Source organism: Canis lupus, chromosome 7 (genome assembly GCF_011100685.1).
Source record: "Canis lupus familiaris isolate Mischka breed German Shepherd chromosome 7, alternate assembly UU_Cfam_GSD_1.0, whole genome shotgun sequence".
In the NCBI taxonomy this organism is placed as follows: Eukaryota; Metazoa; Chordata; class Mammalia; order Carnivora; family Canidae; genus Canis; species Canis lupus.
Window position 1 is genome coordinate 61090836 of NC_049228.1, and position 27351 is coordinate 61118186.

General features: G+C 38.6%; 1 long non-coding RNA gene across 1 annotated transcript in view; it reads left to right on the forward strand.

Annotated features, from left to right (window-relative positions):
- The window catches only part of LOC119872698, a 75196-nt gene that overhangs the window by 18294 nt on the left and 29551 nt on the right, over positions 1 to 27351 (forward strand). Inside the window, exon 2 of the long non-coding RNA XR_005361709.1 lies at positions 19696 to 19760. This is a non-coding gene — a long non-coding RNA (uncharacterized LOC119872698). The remainder of the gene's footprint in view (positions 1 to 19695; positions 19761 to 27351) is intronic.

Sequence of the window (27351 nt, forward strand, 5' to 3'; positions counted from 1 at the left end):
ATAGGCTCAAGAGAGAATTTGAAGAGTGGAGATTTATATGTAATCAGTCAGATAAAAGAATATTGGCATAAATTGGCTCATAGATGCAAACCTGGTTAATACCTTATAGGACAACAGCACTCTAACTTTTGTGATTCTCTTTCCTTATGAATAGAGACTTTTTAAGTTTATGTATAACTTTACAATGCCTAGGTGCTAATTAAACATCAAATAGCAGATGCTTTCCCTTATATAATTAAATAATCCTTAGGTGAGCCTGTTAAACAATAGGGTTGAAATGACCATCTTTATTTCTAAAATTTGGCAACTTTAACAAAATTCTTTGACTATGGGTTTGAATTTACTTTGGCCACTTGGGTTATGTTATTATTCAATATTTAGCAGTTTGTGAATTTGTGAAGGCTCACTTTCCTCCCCCACCGTGATACCTTGGTCATCAAATAAAGTGATTGCCAGGAAGCACTGTTTGACCCATTCAGTACCTAGAACATTCAAGATTCTAGTAGCCTAGATTCTAGCCTAGCCTAGTTTCTCAAAGGCTGTTCCATGAAATAACTGTGTTGGAATCACCTGGGATACTTGTTTAAAAAAAAAAAAAAAAAGGATTCCCGGGAAGATCTCAGGCCTACTGAATCCATCTCTAGGGGGTGAGGCCTGGGAATATGCATTCTACAAACTATCTTAAGTGATTCTTATGCCCATTAAAGGTTATAATCACTTGTCCAGGAGAGGGGAAAGATGCCCACTTTAAAATAAGTTAATACCAAGAGAGGCTCAAGAAAATAGGTCTAAATCATTTCATGCCTCCAGAGATCAAGTCACTGTTTGAGCAAAAAAGGGTTATTGTTGACAGACTATTCCAGGGTTAAAATCGTGCATGTACTTAAGGGACCTTGTATCTCAGTAGGGTATTGGTGTTACTGAACACTATTTACGTAATCTTAAGTATGATATTGAAAGCCCTTGTTGGTTTACAATCTTTAATTTAACCTCCATGTAAAGTTGATAGTGATCTTTGCTGTGGAACAAAATCCCAGACTCAAAGGAAAGAGGGTCGATTTGTCACAAGAGGTGTGCATGCTGTGGGGGAGATTGAGTGGAATCCCTTTTAAGAAATTTAGATTTCTATCATTTTACCTTCTTTTCTCCTTGCCTACATAAAACTTAACCAATCAAATTTTGTTTGAAGAGAAAATGGTCAGAAGTGGTACGAGAGTTAAGTTGGACATTTTCATAAAAACAATTGTAGCAAGGCATTTATTTTAAAAGTATAATCTTTTATTCTGTGGTCTGTATCAGAGATAAACATTTGCTAAGTTAATACTTCATCATGCTTAAAAATGGAGCTCTTACAGTTCTTTCTCATCAGCTGTTGGTTTACTAGTGTGGGTGTGTTATATAGTGTGGGGAATGCAAAAGGAGGGGTGGGCAAAGAGGGGAAGATATACATATTAAAGAGTAAACAAAATTATGAAGTGAAAAAAAAAAAAAAAAACCACAGTAGCAAATCTTATTCCTTATCCCAAGTCATTTTAAAAACAATTTCTTCCTGGCCAGAACCTTTAGGCAATATAATATCAAGATGATTGCAAATAGTATTTTGAGATCTATTTTACTCCGAAAAATTCATTTTCTTTGAAACAGACCTCAAATTTCTTCCTTTGACTTTAAAATCCCTTTATCAACAGGCAGAGAAAAACAGGCCTAGGGAATGTGTCTTCAGCAGGAATTGAGGTTTGGGGTAAGAAAAAATACAGGAGATCTAAAATCTTTCCATTGAACTGTCAAAGTAGTCCTGAATTAATAGGAGCTGAATTTTATTGGCTTTGACCTGATTTTCCTGCTGGAGCTAATCAGTAGAATGCTGGTAGCAGGAGTTCTGGAGGCTTAGCAGTTTCCCTTAGCCACTTATTAGCTATGCATCTGCTTATTGTCATCTGGGATCCCCAAAACCTACACACTTCACAGCAGAGCTTGCTTTCACCATTCTAGCAGCTTCCTCAGAGCACAAGGCCCCAAAGATATGTAGATCGTTAAAATAAGATTAAGAAAAAATAGAAGAGGTGGTGTTGTCAGAACTGCCTTATACTTGGGTAAGAGAAATCCTGTAGAAGCCAGTGCTTTTAGAGGGCCTTTTCTGGAGGCTTCCCCAGGCTGTGCCCTCCCTATAGAAGGTGAGGCTCTAGGCCAGAGGGATGTCTACACTGGGCCCCTTGTCTCCTAGGCAGAAAGACAAAGCTTTTCTATCCGTTTGTGGGTAAGAACTACCTTCCCTGCCTTTTTAAGAAATTTCCTGTTGATGAATGACCAATACTTCTGTAAAATACAAAATCCTGTACTTGGATATTACAACAATGTCAATTTCTGTGAAAGGCACTAAATGCTTGCTTTCTTTTCTTTCTTTTTTTTTTTTTTTTAAGATTTTTATTTATTTAGTTATAGACACAGAGAGAGAGAGTCAGAGACACAGGCAGAGGGAGAAGCAGACTCCACACAGGGAGCCTGATGTGGGACTCGATCCCGGGTCTCCAGGATCACACCCCAGGCTGCAGGTGGCACCAAACTGCTGCACCACCGGGGCTGCCCCAAGTGCTTGCTTTCTATAGTGACTTGGTGCACACTGTAACAGTTCAAGGACCAACAGGGTTTCAAAGATTGTCCTTTAAATAGTATGTTCCAGACCAAGCATGGGTTCCCAGAATCCTCTACCTGAAGGGACCTGAGCTTGCTTCAGGATCTGTGTAGAACTGTTTACTAAATTCTAGACCCCAGAGCAGACCTCACCACTCAATAGCCAAGGGACAGCTATGGGGGTGGGGGTGGGAGTGGGGGGTTGTTGTGAATAGTGTTTGAACATGTCAGGTGGGTGACCACAAATGTGCATGCCAGGCCCCTTGCAGTGTGGGGGTAGAGCCAGGGCTTGAAAGAGTATATGTGGAGGGGAGGTGGGGAGAGATAGAGTGCCATGCTATGAGCTGAGGTCTTCTAAATGTGAACTTGGCCTTCCAGGCCTTCTAAAGTATATTTATCAAGGTAGAAGTATAGAGCATATCTAATAGCTTGTTAGATTGACTTATTCTTTTTAGTATTTAGGCAGAAGGCATATGGACTTTTTGTTCTTATCCAAGGCCCTACCAGTGAGAAAGGGTAGGTCTGGGTATGGTCCAGAATCTTACTTGGCAGATAACAAAGTCCCCTTTAATAAACTCCGATACTGTTAATACATGTCATTATTTAAAAGTCCTTGGGGGAACTTAGTTTTTCTCTAGAGGTTCTACGTTTTAAAGACCATGGGCTTAGGATTGACCATGTAGCTCAGGATCTGAGCTCCTCTTATGCTGTAATATGTTGTAACATGAGAAATTTATGCAAGTTACTTAATCTCCATGGTTCTTAGTTTATTCACATGTAAAATGGGCACAATAACTTCCTATATATCCTAGGGTTGTGTTAAAAACATTACTCATTTAATCTTAAAGTGCCTGGTATGTAGTAAATGGTAGCTGCCGTTTTTATGAAGAATTTTTCACTGTAGAAGCCACCTTGCAGCTCTGGTTATAATCTTGCATTTCTAGGTATAATTTTAGAGTTAGGATGGTGACCCATGTGCCAGCAAGTGGCAGTTAAATCAATAACCCTTCTCACTAAGACTGAAAATCCGGTCCTGTGTTGAATATGGCAAAACCAATCCAAAGAGCTACGTCTGCCAACTTAAGCATTTACCTCTCTGGGAATTGGTCATCTGAATTTGGAGTTTGAAGGTTTTGCTCAATTTGAATAATATGCTGCTGATGAAAATCCTTTGCCTACTCTGGTCTTAGTCCTCTCTGCTTAGCTTTTAAATTGGGATTAAATTTTAACAAACCCTCAATTGTGTGCTTATGTTATCCCAGAATGTTATATCAGGCATTATAAATAATTCCTAGGCAATATTTAGAATGGCTGCAAGCCATTTTTAGAATTGGAAGAGAATTATTTACAATACCTTGCTCACACACTTTGCCTGTTGTATGTTTGCTATGTGTTTTCCTTAAAATCCTCTGAAGCAGAGAGGGTACCACTGCTACCCAGGGGTTTATTCCTATGCCAAGTCAAGGATGGTAGTAAACATTTCTTTTTTTCCACTCCAAAGCCTGAATGAACATGCAGTTCCACGGACTCACCATTGTCTAATTTGCATCCAGGTGTGGCTCAAACCATTTGTCTAGAGCCCTCTGTTTCATGTTTCTTTCTTGTCCATCCTGCCCATCTCTCTGCTAACCCTTATCAATCCAGAGGGCTTTTTCTTTCCTTGGAGTTCAGTTTAGGCACTGCTTCATACAAGTACCTGTGCTTATCTCTGATCTGTTACTTGGCCTGACTTTACCAGTACACTAAAAGCTTATCAAAGACAGAAATGGTCTGTGTACACAAATACTTAACAAGTGATAGTAAATATTAATGAGCCTGGCCAGCTGATTAAATACAGCCCTAGGGGTCCCTTGCTATATGTCAAAGTGAAGGAGAAACCAGGAGGGACTTCTGAGTGACCACTGAACATCTTCAGTGAATCACCATGTGTCGTATAGAGCACCTTGTTCTTCAAGGCTAGCTGATTCTATGGAGTTTGGATCTTTCATCTTCTTTGAGCTATCCTGCAACTCTAGAGAGAAACTGCAGGAAACTTATAGTAATGCAAATATCTGTAGATATGCAAAATATACTGTCTGGATGCCTTTTCTCCCCCCACTGTAGAAGCCAGTGTTGTACCTATTAAGTGAATACATTTTCACATATCTCATGGGCTTATATATTTGATCTTTGAATTCTCCTTTGAACTGGTTATAACACCTTTTCTGATTCTCTCAATTCATTAATTAAATACCATCTTTGGCAGGGTGTGTGTTTTATGTATGTGGGAGGAGTCACCTTACTTTTTTTCTTAAAAATTATCCTTAAATAGTTGTAGAGCTCCTGGGATGATTTAAGAAAAAACACCTAATGAAACAGCTTCCCCCCCTCATAAAGGAACTGAGGTTCTTTCTAGTCATGGCATCTTTATGTTTACTTTTATTTATTTTATTTTTTTATGTTTACTTTCAAATACTTTATTGTTACTTTGATTAAATAGGTTAACAGCTACTTCAAGTATCTGTATAAGGTCCTATATTAATCAGACATCCAAATTTCCTCTTTATTTTTGCCTTCAAAAAGTCAAATTCTTAATATAGAAAAAAGACCTTTCCGGGTATCTTTTATACCTGAAGCTATATTTGAGATTTCCCAGAAGAGCTCTAGAAAATTACAATGATTTATTTCTATAAAGTAATGCTAGAAATAATTAGGTTTGTATAATGAGTTACCAAATCAGAAGACATGCCAGATTTCCCTAGGTTACATTTGAATACATAACATGTATTAATATAAATATTTCAGAAATTATATATTTTCATGGGAAATTCCTAGAGATTGTTCAATGCCCTCATGATCCATAATAGGTTCCTATTGATTAGAATTCTGGTGGTAGCTTGCCTGCTAATATTAGGCAAAAACAGTGTGGCCAGTCAGCTTCAGTTATTTAAATGTTTACTTGGAACAAGCTTCTTTTCCCCTTCTCCCAAGCCTTATAGAAACATAATTGAGATATGCATTGTGAATTTAGGTAAACAATGTGATGATTTGGTACATATATATTACACAATGATTACCACAATGAAATGAACACATCCATCCCTCCCATCACTGTTTTATAGTGAGAGCATTTAAGATTTATAACCCTAGCAACTTTGAAGTATATAATGTAGTATTAACTATAGTCTTCCTGCTGTACAATAGATCTCTGGAACCTGTAACTTGAAGTTTATACCTTTGATCAATGTCTCCATATTTGCCCTACCGCCTCAACCTCTAGACAACCACCATTCCATGTTCAGGTGTTTTTAAGATACCACATATAAGTGAGATCATACATTATTTGTCTTTCTCTAGCTTATCTCACTTGGCATAATGCTCTCAAAGTCCTTCCATGTTGTAGCAAACTGAAGGATTTCTTTCTTTCTTTCTTTCTTTCTTTCTTTCTTTCTTTCTTTCTTTCTCTTTCTCTTTCTTTTTCTTTCTCTTTTTCTTCTTTTTTCTTATGGCTGAACAATTATTTGTTCATTCATCCATTGATGAACACATCTGTTTCCATGTCTTGGCTGTTGTGAATAATACTATAATGAACACGGGAGTGCAGATCTGAGATGATGATTTCATTTCCTTTGGATACATACCCAGAAGTGGAATTATAGTCATTCTAGTTTTAATTTTTTGAGGAACCTCCATATTGTTTTCCATAGTGGCCACACCAGTCTACATTCCCATCAACCATGCCCACAGGTTCCCTTATCTCCACTTCCACAATGCTTGTTCTCTCGTCTTTTTGATAATCTGCTTTAGTTTGAATCTAGCATCTTCAAGGCCAGGGCTTCTAAATTGGACATGTACACCAGACTTACCCATAGTTCTATAAAAATTTCTTTACTTGACATTCTTTATATAATATCTCAGGATTATTGTACATAATAACACAAGATTTCCTCTATAAAAATTTATGTATTTATAAATCAGGTGTAACATCAGAAAACAGACTCGCTTATTACCCTTGGAAACATTTTGCCTAAAAACATTGGGGTGGCTTTGTGTCATGTCTGGCACGTCATCACGTTTCCTGGTCACTTTATTCTGAGCTCTCCTCAGATTTCTTGGAAATTAAGGTAATAACCTCACCTGTGTTACATCTTTTATCTACAGATTCTGGTTTATGGATCCTCACCTGAGTGAGCAGAGTTCCTTTTTTAAAAAAGCTGCCTTCATGTTCCAAGTACTTCAAACTATTGACTCTTCTAAGAGTAGAGTCTTGTGTGCAGATGGCATTGCCTGCCAGTGGGCTGAGTCAGGATTTTCAAGCTTTCTTTAGTCAAGAAGCAGACGGCTTCCTGCGTCTGCTAGCTCAAGATTTAGCAGAACATGACTTAATTACATAGGACTGAGGAACTGATGAGGGCATTTTTATTATGGATATTTGTTTAGAATATTGACTTTAAAAAAAAAATGTTAGAGATGTAAGCAAGTTCTTCTTATTCTTAAGCTATCTAGAACCAATAACAAGTTAGCAGACCCTTCCATTGTTAACATATCACTTTCAAATGATGTCTGATTCTCACTAAGCCTGTGTTCCTTACCTCCACTGGAAATGCGAAACTCTTACTAAATTTCTTTACTGTTTAACAGTATAACTTACATATATCCAATAAGAACATTTCCTTAGCACTGGGAGATGATTGGAAAAGTGGGTACAAAAGAAGTCTGACCTGGAATGTCTTAATTGAGAATTGTAATTTCATCAGGTAGGATGGTCACTTTTAAGGGATATAAAGTGGACTTTTTTTATTTAGGCTTTTTTATGAGGAGGTGCCTATGAAAGCTGCTCAGGGAAGATTGGCCTGGAAGCTGGCTTGAGTGGGTCCAGTCTTTATAGAGGGTGAGGAAGACCAGCCACCTCCTAGAAAGCCAGGGGCTCTGAGACAGGGAGTCACCAACACTTATAGGTACTGCAGGTTAAACTTGATGAGTTTTTTTGACTTGGATTCTAGCCTTGACATAATAAATACTAGAAATGTTAAAGTGCAACCTGAAATTCCTTATGAAAACCTCCACCAGGGGCACCGCTGGGTGGCTTAGTTGGTTGAACTAAGACTCTTAATTTTTGGTTCAGGTCATGATCTCAGGGTGGTGGGATTGAGCCCCACATCGGGCTTCCTGCTCAGCAGAGTCTGCTTGAAATTCTTCCTCTCCCTCTGCCTCTATCCCCACTTGTGCTTGCTCAGGCTCTCTCTCTAAAATAAAGAAATCTTAAAAATACCCCAAAACTTTCTACCAGCTTGTTTTGTTATCGTTCAATACTATAGAGCTCTAGCTTTCCAAAGCAAACTTGAGAAAGCCTCGTGCTGCACCTATGCAAATGAGGCCAAATCAATCAAATGAGAGCAGCTTTACAAGGATGATTTTTCTTCAGGATTATTCTTGATCAAAGGAGGAAGACTATACCAAAAAATTGAAAAGACTTAATTGGGCCAGAAGAAGACCAGGTATCTTCAGTGGAAAGCAATGCATTATTTAGAATGTTCACAATGATATGATTCAACAGAGCTTGTTCTTTTGTCTTTGAGTTATTTTACAACTCTACAGAAATTACTAAATATAACTATATCCACAGAAGCTAACTTGTACTTTTTCTAGAGCAAATAATTCTTGTCTATAAACATGGAGGTAGTTTTGTGCCTTGGAGTTTCAATTGATTCCCTCTCCATCATGGAAGAATCCAGTTTTGCATCCCTTAAGCAGAGGTTTCAACATTCCTGATGGGCTTTGTATCTCTGTCCCAACTGGTCTTTTTATTCTCCTTTTGAGGTATTAGTGACCACTTCTTCAGGTCCCTCATGCATTAGTTAAATCTTTGATGTTTAGTATTCCAGGTGTATGAGAGTCAGGGTTGTCCCTTGTTTCTTTTTTGTTTTTTTTTTGTTTTTTTTTAAACAACTATCCTTTACCTACAGGCAAACCTTTCTGCTGGGTAATGAGCCACTCTTGGGGGCCCAAGGAAAGGAGGTACCTGGGGAGCTGGAGTTCTTAGGAATCAGCTGGTAAAATCCCCTCAGCATTTCAAGAATCAGCAGGTCTATATCTGGGCATCCTGCCTGAAGAGTAGCCCTGGTTACATCTCTGCATTTACAATAGTACCTGCTTGGAGGGTGGCACTCAAAAACTGCCCATTGCCCAACATTCAATCACAGATAGAAAAAAAGACCCATGAAGGTGATTGGATGGCTTGATGTTCAAATTTGCTAATTCCTCAACTGACTCATAACCCAATCACAATTTTTCCCCCCCGGCGGCTGTTACTAACTTAGGTAAGGCAGTTTTAGGGAACTTCTTTGAACTACTTCTGATTAAAACAACAAAACTTACGTTTTATACTGTGTGCCTGGAACTATTATGTTACTCTTGTTCCCTAACTTAATCCTATTTAGACCTAAAAACAAGTCACTCCTATCAGATCCATTTTTATTTTTTTTATTTTTATTTATTTATTTATTTTAAGATTTTATTTATTTATTCATGAGACACACACACACAGAGAAGCAGAGACACAGGCAGGGGGAGAAGCAGGTTCCATGCAGGGAGCCCGACGTGGGACTCGATCCCGGGTCTCCAGGATCACACCCCGGGCTGAAGGCGGCACCAAACCGCTGAGCCACCGGGGCTGCCCCAGATCCATTTTTAGATGAGAAAAGTAGAGCATGGAGCTGAATTGTTGAATTGTTCAGGTTATACAACCAGTTACAGATGAAAATCCTCACCCTTCTCTTTAATATTAGATTCAATACATTCAATTAGTCTTGTGGTCAAAATTTTATTTTCATGCAATTCTTACAATAGTCCTATAAGTGAGGGCTTATTACCCCCATTTTGTAGGTGAGAAAATGGAGGTTAAATAAATGGTCATTAAACTTGAAATTTATCACAATATGGTCTGGGATCAGCATACATGGTCTTCTGCTGAATTAGTCCCTTTCCTCCTTGTGTGCGCATGTGCTTTGCCTAGTTTAAATCTGTACAGCTGCTTGAACCTGCTTTTCCTACACAGTGGGTGTGTGGTTTCAGGTGCTTCGCATGTCTGCTTAAGGTTTGGAGTGTTTGGCTCTACCCCTGTTGGAGTTTGCATATTTTCCTCTAAGAGAGGCTGATACACTCTCTTAAAGGCACTTGGGAAACTGCTGTTTTAGGAGGTTATTGTCCCTATTTATGGAAGATCTAGAGAGAATTGCTGATCAATCAAAATGGTCACAAAGTATGAGCCCAGAGACCAGTGCCTTCTAGGAGAGGGGTGATTCCCTCTTTGTTTTTTGCCTTGTTATTCAATCTAACTAGCTTAAATGTCACTGCCCCCCACCCTTAGTACCATTTCCCAGCAGGCCCCACCCTTGCCCTGCTCTGGCCTTCTGGCAGAGTAAGAATTGCAGCTCTGCTAATTTGGTCTTGCTCTGTAATGACTTCCTCGGTGTGTTCTTGGCTGCCTCTAGTTTGATTTCAGCTGGTTTTTGTTCACCCAGTGGCAGATTGTTAAATAACATGTGTTTTTTATGCACCAAGTTCCTCAACCATGTGGCATCTGACATTTTCATTACTGCTTGTCACAAACTTCACAGTGTCTGCGTTGTAGTCCTTAGCTATTAGTTCAGTATTTACTTAATGCTGGGTCTTCGCTCTAGCACATGGAGACCTTGCCAGGCCTTGGGGAGTCAGATCTGTCTTCTATTTCTTGCAGCCACTGTGTGTGTGAAAGCTAAAGCTCCGTTCCTCCTCTTGGCACAGGAACACAGAACCTCCAGCCTTGCTGCAATAAGGGGACAGCTGAGGAGGAGGTGCGCTCCCTCTCTTGGGCTCCAAGCCTCTTTGTTCCTAGGATTTGTGAATGTACTGCAGTGCAGGCACTCTTGTTCTAGCATGTTTAAGATCAAGCACTCTTCTCTCAGCCTCCCTCCTTCTGCTAACGACCATTTCCCCATGCAGTCCTTCTCAAAATCTGGAACTCTGTTTTTTTGTTTTGTTTTGTTTTTGTTTTTTTAATGCTTTTTTATCTAGTTGATTGTAAGCCCTAGCTTGTCTCTTCCCACCCTCATCCTGATATTCATCTCCAAACTCTGTTTAGTTCCTCAGCATCCATAGCTGTTTGTCTAAGAATTACATACAGTCAGCACCCCTTCCCCATGCTTTCATGCAGTGGTCCACCACTGTATTAGGTTCTAGAAATATTTGCTCAAGTGGAGGGAGGTGGTATCCTAGACAAGGTGTCTGTCTTAATACTAAGGCTTTGAATTTCAAAACACTGGCAGCTCTGTTCCGATGAAGGGAGCTGGGTTTTGAGTTTGAAAGACCATTTTTCTCTTTAGTCTCTTATGGCCTGGACAATATATAGCTTAAGCTACATATGCCCAGCATTTCCTTATCTGAATCGAACTCCGTCTATTTTGCTTTGCAGGGGAGCTGTTTGCCTCCCAAGCAGGAGGAGCTCCAGTAATTTTTCCTATAGCAATCCTGACTGCACTACTACTAATCAGAGGAATGAAAGTTAAGTGTCAAATTATTGAAAATCCTCCATGCCCTCCCACCTGTTCATCATCCCTACTGAGGCAACCCCATTCATTTTCTTTCTGGATTCCATTTTGTCCTTGGCATCCCTCTACAGAGGCATCATTGGGGGAGCAGTGAAGGAATAGGTGACTCAAATTGGATTCAGCCTTCCTGCCTCGTGTTCCTCCCAGGCGGTGCTTCCATCGGGTCTGTGGTGGAGCCCGCTGTCAGACGTGGCTTCTTAAAATGTCAAGTCACTACACTACCTTCAGTAGCTTTCGAAGCAGCTCGTTACTTTCAGAATAATGGCCATATTTCCCAGTCTCTCCTCTGAGCCTCCGCCTGCCCCATCTCCCGCCAGTTTCCTTGCCTCACCCGTGCCCAGCTGGACTGCAGAAACACTGCTCCTCATTACTGGAGATTGGCCACTGCATTATTCAGTAGCTCGGCTCAGGATCTATACCTTTGTGTTCAGTGAAGTGGTTCTGCACTCTGTGGGGTGCAAACACGAAAAGGTTTTATTTTTATTCAATCATTGCTTTAAACCAAGTTCTGTTCACTGGGTCTTTTGTCCTTTGGTGTCTGGGAATGGCAGCCTATTCATTTTATGAAAATCTGGACAAATCTAAAACTCAGGTGTTTTCCCTGGCCCCCAGCCAGTTCAGGGTTGATCCATAGCCCTGGGGGATCCCCACGCAGCATGAAAGGGAGTGGTCTGCTGGGTCACTGCCCCTCTTCACCCTCCTCTGGGGAGGCTGCAGGGATAGTTTCCTGTGGCTAATGTGGCTGTGGCTGGGCATTTCTTGGCTATTGCTATTCTCTGCTCTTTATGAGGCCTCATTTACACCCTGCTCTCTAGGAGCCATCTTCAGGTGGTCCATGGTGTGTGAAGGATTCCCCTCTTGAGTGGGACTTCTACGCCTCTACAAAGACCTAGAAATCATACCCCCAAGCCAGTTGTTGACACCATAACTAGAAGGCAGAAATCCAAGTATGTTCTTGGAATTGGCTGTTCTTGGGTCATCTTTCTCCTCAGAATAGCAACAGAGAAAAGAACTCTTAAAAATAGATCCCAGAGATGTGTACTTTGGGGTGTGCAGCTAGCACTGTATTTGATGGCTTAGCTTTCTTCTTTGGCTAAGTTAGCTGAGAGGACTAGGGAAGGGAGTGACTTGGCACAGAGTCACTCTTCCTCTGTGTGGGGGAAGAAGTGTGCTTTCTTCTGCTGTAAAGCACTTGAGTAGGGAAAGTCAAGGCCTGGGATCCTGATGACTGCCTCCTTAAGTTGCGGGAACATTTGCTCATGTTCCTGGATGTTTTTCCCCCCACCTCCATTCTCTCTTCCCCAAGAGCCTTTCTCTTACATGGAAGTCATCTTTTTTCCCTCTCTCCCTTTTGCAGAGGGCTGAGGCTTATTCAAGATGTGGGCTAAGGTCCCAGTAGAGTACAATCAATAATCGGCCTTTGTGCCTTCTGGGGTCCCTTCAAGCCCTGGTGGTGCCTGAAGTTTTGAAAAACTTTATTCTAAAATTAACACAGTAAAATTGTCTTATGTGCAGTTCTATGAATTTTTATACGTGTGTATATTCATATAAGCACCACTACAATTAGGATACAGTATAGCTCTACTACTTAAAAAACAAAAACAAAAACCTCCCTGTGTCTCCCTTTGTCTTCTCCCACTCTTAATTTAACCCTGTTGTATCCTCTGATTGGTTATCTGTCACCGTAGACTTTTCAAGACTGTGATCCAAGTACAATCATATGGTATGTGACATTTTGAGACTAGCATTTTTCACTTGGCATAATGCCTTGAAGAATCCTCCAAATGGTAGATACCATTTTTTCGGAGATATAATTGACATAAAATACTAGTTTCAGGTATACAGCATAATGACTTGATATATGTATATATTGATATGATCACCATGGTGTCTGACATCTGTCACCACACTGCTACAAATGTTGTTTTCTTATGAGAATTTAAGATTTGCTTTCTGCAACTTTCAAATATGCAATACAGTATTCTTATAGTCATGTTGTATATTTTATTCTCAGGACTTTTTTTATAGCTGAAAGCTTGTACCTCTTCACCCTTCACCCTTTTTGTTCATCCTCCTCACTCCCTGCCTCTGGCAACCACCAATGTCTTCTCTTATCGATGAGGTTTTATTTCTGTGTTTGCAGAGTCCACACATAAATGAGATCATAGGGTGTTTGTCTTTCCCTGTCTGACTTATTAACTTAGCATAATACCCTCAGGATCTGTCCATGCTGTCACAAACAACAGGATTTCCTTTCCTCTAGCTGAGTGATACTCCTTTGTATATATACACCATGTTTTCTTGATTCATTCATTCACCAGTGAACACTGCAGTTGTGTCATGTCTTGGCTACTATAAATTATGTTCTGAGCATGGAAGTAAAGCTATCTTTTTGTATTAGTGTTTCTTTGACTAAATACCCAGAAGGGGAATTGCTGGGTGATATGGTAGTCCTACCTAATTTCTTGAGGATGTGTATACTGTTTTCCATAGTGAATGCATGTATCAATGGTTAATTCCTGTTTGTTCCTGAGCAGTATGCCATGGTCTGGATAGAAAGTTTCCTGGTGGTGCTCTGGGGACTGTGACTACTCTCTCTCCAGGGCCAGATCCTGGTTTTCCTCTGAACCTTGGTATTGATCTTGTTCATTAATAATTACTGCTAATCCCAGTCCCTAACTTTGTCTTCATTGAAGCAGCAAATAGAGCCAATAAGAGTTTTGCCCTTTCTTTCTGTAGCTTTCTTTCCAGTAGGATGTGACTACTCACTCAAGTTTAATGCTTCCCTTGTCCACGGACTCAGGGCAAGTTCTAGAGGGATCATAGACCACATGCAAGACTGCCCAGTCTGATGTTTGGGTATTTTTAGAACTCTGAAGGGATTTATATGTTTTATGGAGAACTTGTAGCTTAGGGCAGGGACTCCAATCTCACAGAACTCCATTCTAAACCATTCCAGGTTCTCTTGCTAGGATCCTGAGATCTCCACTTGCTCTCATATGAGTCTCTTTTGGATCTCTCATGTCATGTGCAGGATGTAGGTGATTTTAGAGTAATAAAATGGAAAATAGTGCCTACAGTAAAAGCACTTTAGTCTCCTTTAATCTTTTTAACAACTTTATATGGAGGAGGGAGAGACTAGAGTTGACAATCAATGCCTACTATGTGCCAGACACTTTAGATCTATCATCACATTCAATATTAGGAACTTTATGTAAAATGATTCTCATTTCCAACAGGAGTAATCTGCAGCTCAGAAGTTAAATGAGTTGCCTAAAGTCCACTAGTAAATAGGCATTAGGATTCAAACTCAGGTTTTCAAACTCCTTCTACCATACTCTCTGCAAAAACAGAGGGATCTAGGAAGGGAGAAGTATGCAATTTATGTGATGCTTGTATTTGTGTTGTATGACTCCTGTAATAAAATACCACAAGTTGGGGCACTTAAAACAAAATCTGCTTCACAGTTCTGGAAGCTACAAGTCCAAAATCAAGATATTGGCAGAGAATTCTTTCATTTCTCTTCCTGGCTTCTGATTTTTTGTTTGTTTTTTTGTTTGTTTGTTTTTTTGCCAAGTTTTGGCATTCTTTGATGGGCAGCTGCAGAACCCCAGTCTCTGCCTTTCTTGTCACATGGCATTTTCCTTGTGTCCATCTTCGTATGGGCAGCTCATGAGGGCACCATTCCTACTGGATTAGGGACCCACCCTACTCCAATATGACCAAATCTTAACCATTCACATTGACAATGACCCTATCTTCAAATAAGATCACATTCTGAGTTGCTGGGGGTTAGAACTTAAACATTTTTTAGGTGGATACAATTCACACATAATGCCTATTGTGTATTGGAGTTCATATTAGACATTTAGACAACCACACAGAGAAAGTAACTATCCTTACCTTCCTTTTTTTTTTTTTTTTTTTTTTTTTTAAATTATCACGTTGGGCTGGCTCACTCTCCAAAACACTTTAAAGTAATCATTTGGAAAAAATGTTGTTCCATAAGAGCCCTAATAGAAATTATAATGTTCATATTCTAGGTCAAACTGGTTGAATTGAAAAGTCCATCCCCTCAACTTCCCACAGTGAATAGTCAACATGCATGGTAGTATGGTAGTGTAATGTTAAGTTAAACTTTGTAGTTTTCATTTTCAGGTCTCATAATCTAGAATGTCTACACTTTGTCTAATCTTTATTTAGCTTTTAGGAGACTCCTTTCTGAGCACATGCTTTTTGACTCTTGATCTGTCAAGCTCAAGATGGCGATAAATTGTGGCTGCTATTCCATTAATTTTACAACATATTGAAGGAATTTAGTGTTTTCTAAATTTTCTGTGAATACGAAGACTGGAGAAGACTCACATAGGGCATTTTGATCACATATTTCAATGATTGTCATTGAGATTTTCTTAAAATCCACTTTCAAGAACACAATGCTATTTTAGAAAACCATTTTTACAAATTATTGACATTCTGTGATAGAAAGTTAATTGCTTATTGCCTTTTTAAATTCAGCTTTTCTCTAAACACATCTCATAAAGTATCCTATATGACTTACCGCCATATTGAATTTGAAATTCCAACTCCCTTGACAAAGATCATGCCTAATACACTGGTCTTACCTGTCCATCTCAAATATTTAATATTTACATACAACTATACTACATTTTACACCTACAGTGATGAAGTACCTACTTGCATTTTATAAGAACTATGCACAAATCTTTTCTAAAGATATTGGTAAAGATATTGGCACAAGTGCATTAAAAGCTCATCTTGATAGTATCTTTGACACAAAATCTAAGGTGTGAATATAAAAAAAGTGGATGAAGTCATTAAAGCTTTTTTTTTTTTCTAATGAAACAACTTTGAAATCGCTAATTATCTAGTTCTTGTTACATGTGTATTGCTGTCCTACCTTTCATCCTTAACAGCAGAATCCTCAAGAGCAGATATATAGGGTGTTTTACGTCAAACTGATTTTATGAGCTTTATCTCTTTTCATTGGTTTTGACCAAACTTCTATGTGGTGATGGACTGTTCTAGTGCATTACAATCTTTAGGAGTTTCTTGGAGACATATTGCTATTTTCTGAAAAAAATTTTTAGGTGATTTGAAGCAAGACAGCTATGTTTTTAAAGAAAGTCAAGAGAATGACCTAGAAATAAGAATTTTGGTATCTTAAGATTTTATTTTTACTTACAGAACATTTGGGAATTCAATCTTTATTGCTGCTCTATTTGTATTTGGCTATTTATACTGTCCAACACTAGGCCAGAATCCCAAAATATTAGGCCTTAGTATTTTTTATTTATCCAGAAACTCCCAGAGCTAGGACAGGGTGGTGGTTATGAGCACAGACTCTGAAGCCATACTACCAACTGTTAATCATGTGACCTTGGGCCTCTGTCTACCCTTCCGAAGATTAAATTAAATGAATCCATCAAATTCTGAGAGCAATGCTTGATACACAGTAAATGCTACTCAAGTTTTACTATATTTCCAGGCTGGCTTTGCTTCTATATTAGCTATGTGATCTAGGGCAAATCCTTTAAACTTAGGTTTTATTATTTACATTTTACATAACTGACAAGCTTTTCATGAAGATTAAATTAGATATTTTATGTAGAAATCCCACGCACCACATAGCTTACTGCTTTTAACTATGCCGAAATGTCTATATATTTGGAGGGTTTTATTCAAGACCTTCTGGTGACCAAAATGGTTAATGTGTCTTCAAAGACTCTTAACACCTATTATTTCCTGGGAGTTGTTTAGATATTGTGGACAATCTAAATCATCACTGCTAGTTTAACATGTTGGTTATTACTGCAATATATTACATGTGTATGTAGTATTGAAGTGTAAGTGTATCCAACCACTTATAATTCAAGCCATAATCAGAGTAGTTTATCAAACTGTAGAGTATCAAAGTCCCTTGAGTAAAGATCAAATAGGAGACAGCATTATTTGTTACCCTCAATATCCTCATTCTAAGACTTGTCTTAAGGAAACCACTTGCTGTTAATAATAAATTTGGTTATGTAAACCCCAGCTGTGACTTGCACAAGGTTAGAGCTTTCAACTTAAAAATATTGTCACCTAGGGGTGCCTGAGTGGGTGAGTTGGTTAAGTGGCCAACTCTTGATTTCAACTCAAGTCATGATGTCAGGGTCGTGAGATCAAGCCTGGTACTGGGTTCTTCACTGCATGTGGAGCCTGCTTAAGATTCTCTCTCTCTCTCTCTCTCTCTCTCTCTCTCTCTCTCTCTCTCTCCTTCTCTCTCTGGTCCTCCCCCATTCATGTATGCATGCACGCACATGTGCTCTCAAAACCACAAATATTTAAAAATATTGTTACCTAAAACTAATAGGATATTGTATGTGAGTTACACCTTAAAAAACCGTACATCTTTGTGCAATAGTCAAAATACAGCCTAATGTTTTATTGAAAAAGAAGGGTTAAAATATTTCTATAGTTTTCTCTGAAGTTTGTGAGAACTGCCTACATCCTTTGGAATAATTTGGAGACATTATAAGACTTACTGGGCTGAGGTGATGATATCAAGATTAGAAAGTAATATTCTTTATCATTTGTGAGTGTAGTAATTTCAAAAGAGTGCTATAACCTTGTTTTGTGTTTCTAAGTAGCCTGACTAATTCAGTTCTTGGGTTGCTTGGTTCATTATGTGATCATCATTCCATATGGTGGTGTTCTCTTCCAGCTCATATTTTCATCCACTAGCGCTAGCTTGTTGCCCATTTAATGATGCAGAAATTCAAATTCATGGATGGCAGTTTCAGATGTTAAAACACCATTGCAAATCTACCTAAGGGAAATGAGGAAAAGAACATTTTAGCATGCAGGGCAAAATGAGTCTTTATGCTAAGGAAAAATTCTTGATCCTCCTCAGTTCCCATACCATATAAAAACACCCAATTATAGAATGCCTATAATAAGAATTTTAGGGTCTTGTGGGCTACTCTGAATTGAATTAAAATAAGGGAGGAATGTATTTTAACTCCAGCCATGTGCGTTAGGTTTACCAAATTGCCATAAACCTCTCATTTGTTAAAATGATTCAAAGAGAACAAACATGTTTCCACAGATATTCCCGGTTTTCTTTAAACCTCAAAATTAAGTTCTCTTAAATCCACCTATGATTTTCATGCTTTAAACATCTGGCACATGCTAGATATCCTTAAATTGAAGATGACAGAAGCTAACACGTGAGTTGAGCTATTCTGGTGGGTTAATGACAACACAGAACCATGTCAGGTTGTGAATTCAGTCACTGAGCAGAATTCTAAGCCCTTGGTATGAAGTCCATGAATCTCAAGATAAGTAGCCTGGTTGAGGACCTATAGCCATGTGACCACCACTCATTGTCTTTAAAACCACTACCAAGGTCTCTGTTAGGATCCTTCAGATCCAGGAAGGTTGCCCAATCCTTCTTCTTCTTCTTCTTTTTTTTTTTTTAAAGATTTTATTTATTTATTCATGAGAGACACACACAGAGAGAGAGAGAGAGAGAGAGAGAGAGAAGCAGAGACACAGACAGAGGAAGAAGCAGTCTCCATTCAGGGAGCTCGACATGGGACTCGATCCTGGGCCAAAGGTGGTACTAAACCACTGAGCCACCCGGGTTGCCCCCAATCCTTCTTTTGACAGGCTGGAGAGCTATGCCCATGACTGCTCAGTGGGTGCCTTTTCAGAAGAGGTGAGTGTGGTTTCTATAAATGAGATTCCTAGCTTTTGTTTCTCATTACTTCTGTCTGGGAATTAATCTTTTTCACACAGTAGGTTGTATTTGTTTTAAAGTTTGCCCTGGGTTCCTTTGTGGGATTTGAAAATGGATTCTTACTATTTCATTGATTCTTAGTTCCAGCTCTTTGTTATAGCCAGGCAATACACAAACTGCTAGAAAAAGGTGTTAGTAAGTGATGAAGTGGCATAGCTAGTGAGTGAATGGATTTTTTTCTTTCCTTAAGCAAATGACCACCCTTGTTTACCTAAATAATTAGGTCCTAGATGTCTTACAAATAGCAGTTCTCAAAAGTTAGTGGTAAGAAAAAAGGCTCATGTATCCTCATTTGAATAGGCTATTGGGCCCATCCTTAATTCTTCTGTTACAAGCACTGCCAACAGCTCAGATCCTGTAATTGGACTTCATAGTTTTTATTCATGATACAAAGCAATGCTTTGTATGCTTAAATGTTTTGAAACACACAAAATGTGCTTATTTGTCAAATACTTAAAAATCTATTTTTTTGTCACTTGGAACATATATACATGTGTAGGAAAAATGTCACTGATCATTGGTCAGCTGCTATATCATCTGAAGGCTAAAATCTAGTGGCTGGGAGAACTTGATATAACAATTTTTAATTTCTGTCTCTAGCACCAACTTGTTAGAATATCTGATATTGGTCACAAATCTTCAGGGCCTCCTTTTTTATCTCTAGATGGCAAACACACATCCCTTTCTTTGCAGGTCAGCTGCAGATTTAATTAAGCCTGAGGAAGTAGCTGGATGCTTGCCCTGAAGTCACCAGGCAGGTGAGAACTTGAGTGTACCTACCATATATACCAACCAGAAAGCCAAATGGCATTACTTTGTTCTTTCTCTTTGCCTCAGTCTTTTCCTATCCAGATTTCAAAAGCTTTTATTGAAAGAAATGAAATGTTTCCTTCTTAATGAAATCAACAAGAATATTGGTGTATGTGGGCATAACTTATTTCTCAGATCATGGCTCATCTTGGGGTAGATATTTAAGGAATGAAAGGAGCCAAGATAGCTAATATATTTTAGAACATAAGCAACTGACTTAAGTAGGTTGAGGGGCAATTATTGGTTAAGAACTCAGAGCATGGGTTTTTCACAGCTGTGAGTTGAATATACAGTGACAAGAATCACAGAGCAGTCCATAATGATATTCTCTTTGTGCACTGGTCAAGAACATTTCATTTTATGTATCATTTATAAAGTCTGTGCTATGTCAGTGTCATTCCCAAACACAAAGTAAGCATAAAGAAATGCAAGGCGATGCGTCCACTGTCTGTGGACTGCTGATACCCTGGGTCACATAGTATTTGGAAAAAAAATGATTCAAGAGCCCCTTCACAGCCAAGGAGAGGAAGATTCCGTTGATTTTTGAATGTTCCATTGTGTATTTGATGCATTTCATTGAGTTCTAACTCAAGCCAGCCTTGGAATAGTTTCTCCTTCCACTCTTCTGGAAGAAAAGCAGGAGTTTTTTACTTCCAAAAATGTGCACAGATGAATACTGCTTCATTGTCATCTTCCTAGTTAAATGCATGAATCTGATTTAGCAGCCTTTTCTTGAATGTCTGTGTCACTTAGGAGTTTTCCTCTGAAGTCCTTTCCACTGAATCTTTAGTGAAGGTAGACTTATTTCAGGCCTACAGATCATCACATAGGTTTTCTCCAAGTGGCAAACTTCAGACTAACCTTATTCATTCTCAGTCCTGTCCCTATGAAAGAGTCCTGCTTCTTTGCTTTTGAGGTTAAAATAACCCAGTTGTTTAAAGCTATCTTTTCCTTTGATCTTGGAACATTTCCTTTCCATATCAGCTTGTATGCTCTGTAACACTCTGACTTACCTTCTAACCTGTAGGTTTCTTAATTATCCTTCTAGTCAGTGGTTCTTATTCATACCCAGAAATCAAACATCTCTTTATACTCTCTCTATACTCTTTATACTCTCTAGGCTAAATAGCTGAAGTATGGAGTCAGTACAGAATGATGGAACTTAAGGAGGGAGTAATAGTGTGGACATATGAGGGCCAGATGGCTTTCTACCCGAGGTACTATTATGTTGTGTTATTACTATAGCCCATGGTCTCCCTCCCTACTATGTTCAGCACTTCATAGACTTGGAAAGGCTGACTCATGCTAATCAAAACTGCATGACACTGAAATACATAAACCATAATGAACATTTAGAATGGAGATACGCTTTTCTCATGATGGAGAAGAATATATCTACCAGCATCCCTGAGAAGTAGACCTAACTAGAGTTGCCTAGTGAGTGGAGTGAAAAGGCAGCCTTCAGGAACATTTCAACAAAGCTATTCTAAATCTGTTGAGCCATCCAGTGGGGGTCTTCATGGTCCACCAACATATAATTAAATACTAAAATTATTTGCAGATTAAAACTAGGGAGTATAGAAGCTCAGCTATGATTCTGTAAATCATTCGTCATTAACCAAATAAGTTTGGTTTGTGAGTATTTCTCCACTGTAGCCTAACTGCTAATCATGAAGCAGAAATCTATTGACAAGGAATTCACTCTTTTATGGAATAATCTAACATATTTTGAGACTATAAAGTATCAGAAAACTTCTACTTGAGGCTACTTGCAACAGCTTCAGATTCATTTATCATGAGGGTAGTTTCCATGCCTCTTATAAGAGAAGAAGAATTTCCTGCCCTTCAAGATCCTTCTAGCTGGACTAAGAATCAAATTGACGTAAGACAGACTAACAGGAGAAATAAAGATTATGTATGTGGAATCCACATATACATAAACATTCCAAAGACTGATAAAATGAGGTATGTCCTTTTAAAATGAAGGAGACTAGAGGTGCCTGGGTGGCTCAGTCAGTTAAGCATCTGCCTTCAACTTAGGTCATGATCCCCAGGTCCTAGGACTGAGTCCTGCATGGTCTCCCTACTCATCGGGAAGCCTACTTCTCCCTCTCCCTCTACCATATGCCCATGCTTGCAAATAAAAAAAAAAAATCTTAAAAATGGGATTTTTACTGTCTTAGGGCTCTATGCCTTTCACAGAACTTTGAATAGAGCTATGTTGGGATAGAACATCTAGAGGTTAACAACCTCTGTGGTCCATAGGAGCCACTGGAAGGAGGACCCAGGGAAGAATTTGCCATTTTCAGTGGAGAACAAGTGGTGATGACTAGTTATAATGACTATATACTTTGAATCTGGATTTGCTGCATTTTTTAAATAGTAAGACCCTCAACTGCTTAAGAAATAAGGGTGTTTTAATTCTTTAAACATTTGGGGGGAAAAAGAGCATTTTAAGAGAGGCAGTCTCATTGAAAAATAGATCAAACTCATGAATTCATACTAGATATATTTGTAAATTAATGGCATGAATCCTTAGTCTTTTTTTTCTGAAATATGGAATGTGATAATTGTTTATTTGGGAAATATTCCAGGATCTGGTCAAAATATGTGATTTAGTTTTTCTTGGTTTTAAATCTTGAGATTTTACTTAATTTTTTACTGCTAGGTCATAACCTTGTTAGTAATCAATGGTAGGAAAGAAAAATGCAAACTGGGGCACCTGAGTGGCTCAGTCGGTTGAATGTCTGACTCCAGATTTCTGTTCAGGTCATGATTTCAAGATCATGGGTCCAGCCCCACGAAGGGCTCCATGCAAGGCATGGAGTCTACTTGAGATTCTGTCTCCCTTTGCCTCCCCCTACCACCCCTATGTTTGCTCAGTGTGTTGCCCCACTCTGCCCTGCTCATCTTTAAAAACTAAATATCAAACTGGGAAAAAACCATGAATGGTAATGTGGGTATAGGGGTTTGGGACTTTGAGGGGAAAGAATGCAATTTCTAGAAAGATGAAAAAGTAAATTTTTGGTATATATTTGCTAGGCCTTTCAAAAACAAGACAGAGGACTTGGATTAGAGTGGCCTTGCTAGGTTCCTCCCTATCATACATAGTTCACATTATAATGTAGTTCTCTATGCTGAAAGTTCTTTCCCTGGAGCAGGTTCTCCTATCTAAATTCTTTTAGGCAGTTGTGGAGGAGGTAACAGAGCTTCCCTTGCATCTGCTGCGTTTTGATTTCTTTTAAGTAAAAAATAATCTTCCTGTCAAAGTGGCCCATGTTGAGGCAGCCTGTCCTTGGCCCCTATACTCATAATCATTTTTCTCTTTCAACTACATCTAGATTTTTTTTAAAGATTTTATTTACTCATGAGAGATGGGTGGGGGGGGCCGGTGGGCAGAGACACAAGCAGAGGGAGAAGCAGGCTCCCTGCAAGGAGCCCGATATGGGACTCAATCTCGGATCCCGGAATCATGCCCTGAGCGGAAGGCAGATGCTCAACGGCTGAGCCACTTAGGTGCCCTAGTTTTTTTTTTTTTTTTCTTCCTGTTTTCTAAAATGTTAATGTCTAGAATTGAACAAGTATATAATTTGGTCTGCAAGTAACCACTTTTGATTTCAAGTCTCCAGTGTTTTTTTAATACATCATGCTGTTGGTACATAACAAAATTGCGATGAACTAAGACTCAAGGTACTTCTTACAAATCCTGATAACAAACCAAGTTGCCCTGTCCTATGCTGGCACACACAATTCCTTTGATTCTAGGTACAAATGTTTCATGTACCTTTGCTTTGTCCTCTCCTTGCATAAGTTTGTCCTCTTACTCCCTCAGGGCCCTTTGAATTCTTATTTCAGCATGTAGTGTATTTACCTGGTATAATGGGAAAAAATACAACAAATAAAGACCCCGGCCTTCTATACCTCAAAATAAGACATTGATAAAAATACTGTATTCTAAAATGCCAGATAGAAGCTATGATGTTGCAATATAGGGTTGTATTTCATTAGTTTACTAATTTATTCAGTGCTCATGGAAGCCTAGTATGTGTTAGGTGTTGTGCTAAGCCCTGTGGAGGCTTGGTGAATAAATAAACAAGGTCTTAGCTTTACGAAGCTGAAATCTTCATGGAGGAGATGGAAAATAGTGTGGTAGGAAACAGGGTAGAAAATGACAGAGTTGGGTAGGTGGCCATCGAATTTAGAGGGAGTTTCTGAATAGGTGGCATCTAACAATGCCTTCAGTTTGACAAGGAGTCAGCTATTCAAAGAGCTGCGAGAACATTCCAGCAGAAGGAAATAGGAGATGCAAACAGGAAGGAATGAGCTTGGTTAAGAATAGAAAGTCACTAGCATGACTGAAGCTTAGTGAACCCAGGAGAGAAGTAGGTGGGGTCGGCTCTGTAGGACATTGTAGATCATGATATGGAGTGTAGGTTCCCCCCCCCCTTTTTTTTCTGGATTGCTAACAGCTTCTGAAAGGTTCTGTATAGTTGAACAGACTCCAACACTACTACTATCCAAGCCACATTCCTCTGTGGTGGCCTCGAGTGTATCATAAGAGAGTCAGACTATGGCAAAATCATGGTTTCCTCTATAGTTTTTCCTGACGCATGATTCAAAACAAGTAAACAAAATCCCTTTAATATTTTTAGTGAATTGTTAGCTTGCTCAGTTCTTGAAATCAACTAGGTGAATCCATTATGGAATTTTATCAGGGATTGGAGTCAATGTGAACAGTGTATGATTTCTAGAAGTTATGTTTTTGAAACTTGAGCCAAGAATTTTTGTATCTTTAGTCTATTCAAATTTCTTTCTCCCCTGATTGCACATAGATGACCACAAATGGTTCTTGATTGAACTTACAGGATGGTTCAATACTTGGCAAGATAATTCCCTCTATTTAGAGTAACTAGATTTTGTCTCACTACAAATATATCAAAATTCTGGTTCATTTTTCTTTAAGTCTGGAGGCGCTTTTCCTTAAAGAAGAGGGGAGCAGAATAATTAACTGCCTGTGTCCCCTCTCTGATCTGGCAACTTCATGTGTCTCAATACCTCACTTCATGGCTGCCGGGCCAATGTTCCCTTACATTGTGTTAAGCCTCGCTAACATGATACCAAACAAAAGTCCTCTTAAGGATAGCAGTTAGCAATTTTTTTTTGGACAAATCTTTTGTTGGAACAAACAAGATTCCTGAATTCCTAGATTATCTGTCTTCAGAAAAAACACAGGTAAAGTGTTTCACTTTCTTTGCCTGCTTCTGCTGACAATGGCAGCCCATGATGTGTGGAGAAAGTAAGAGAAATGGGCATTGTAATTCCTGCTCCAAACTGGGAGCAAAGGCCGGCAGTGTTTGTTGAACTCCCTTCCTTGTGTAACCATGGGGGCTGGAAGTAGTTGACTATGACTATTCACTTTCCAGTTGAAAGTTCTAACCTTTGTGGTTGACCGCTGAGTGAAGCAAATCTGTACTACAAAGCTTAGAAGACTTGAATCTAACCTATCTCTAAGAAGACTTGATCTAACCTATCTCTAAAAAGCTAGCAATGAAGATGACCACAAGCCACTTAAATTATCTGGCCCCTAGTTTTCTTACCTGTAAATATTAAGAGGTTGGAAAAGTCCCATGAGATTCTTTTCAGCTACAATGCTCTACGATTGTAAGAAAATAGTTTTAACTCCTGAATAGAAAGTTTGATTTTTTTTTTCTTTAAGGAAATTGAGGCAGAGCTGTAATACTCCCCACCCCCCAAGCAATTTGATATATAACTTAAGGCACTAGAAAATCGGATCAATTTTCTTTGGAGTTTTCAAATAACTTTTAAAATATATTTCCTTTATTAGTTAAAATCCTCTCTGTGCCATATGAGGCAGTGTTATGCTGGATGTTAAGAATCACATGATCATTTGTAAACCATTTTCCCCACTGAAAGATTTTTATGATCCTACATTTAGTTTTCTTAAAACCAAATACAGTAAGAAGGTATTCATTAAATCTTTAGTCTTTCGTGTTGACCAGTTTGGATTAACAATGCATTTTATTGCAATAACTTATTTTTCACCAAATGATACATAGATGGATAAATTTTAAGCCTTACCAAACTTTGGGAACATGTTTGCAAAAAGAATGCCAACTCCTTTTTTAGATGTTGGTTTCTTAAGTTGAAATACTCATTTTATCTAGAGGGAAAATGAATTGCTACCAACATCAATTCCAGTCGGACTTTATATGCCTTTAATCCAGAGACTTAGAAACGAATAGTCCTAGAAAGTATATTAGGAAAGAATATATATATTAGATAAGCTAGACACTAAAGGTAAAAGTATTAATCTTCAGTCTCCTCAATTTGTATGGGCTCTTTGGTTAAACATGACTCAGGCTATTCTTAATCAGGAAATTGAATTCAAATAATTATTTCAGAAGAAAATATTTAGTCTTTATGATTTATATCAAGGCTTGAAGTTTGAGGGGCAGCTAAAGGTTGTGTTGGTGATATTCTGATTGGAGAGGTTAGTAGGGGTTAGTGGAAGGAAGAAAGAAGAGACCATGAAAACACTTACTTTCCTACTTTCCTTTTCTATTCATTAAATACTATCTTCATCTCTTTTTTTTTTTTTTTTTTTTGGATGCTTGCTTCTGAGTCTCAACCAATCAGCTTCTAGTGTAATGTCTTTGAATCCTGAAAAGTAATTTGCAGGTGTTTCATAAATTTTGACTGTAGAACCTAGTTTTTCAGTCTGGCAATACTGAAACAAGATATAAAGGTTATTTCAATGCACTTAAATAAATTGACGCATTAACTTCATTAATTGTTCTAAAATGCATGGAAGTCTGGGTTTGAATGAATTCAGATTCTGATCTTTGTTCTCACAGGAACAGGAGACCATGGTATCTTTTTTTTTTTTTTTTTTGGTAATTCTTAAGCAGTACTGTGAAACACACAAACTTATTTATAGTGTAAAATAAAACAGCATGCACTGCCCTTCTCCATGTGCATGCATGTACATACATGTCATTATTGCTACCACCACCACTCAGAAACTCTTATGATTGCATTTCCTCCAAGGCAAATAGGAATGCTTAAAGGCTGAGAAAACTTTGGGCCCTAACATTAGGCCCACAGCATGTCCTATCGCAACAGACTGGTTCTTGGACTTTCTCCTCTTTTGCAAACTGTGTACACAACAGATTGATATTCTTCTCAATTCTCCAAGAAGTAAAAGAGATGTGTTTGGCCAGTTTAATAGGGAACAATCCATGGCTGTTGAGGAAAAGTAGGAAGGAGTGTTTCTTGCATAACTTCAGTCCCTGTGTTCTGCCAAAAGGTAACTTCCTTGGAACCATCTCTCAATGGACTGGGTTTGCAGAGCTCTGAATGAAGAGTGGCTACAGGCTGTAATTCTAATGGGGAAGTGTTTCTTTCTGACAAAGGCAACTATTCTGTTCTTTTGTTTAATGTGAATGACTCTGCTTCTTCACCATCTCATCTTTAATTGTTGTGAAAACTTATCTCAAGGATTTTCCATATCTAATTTTC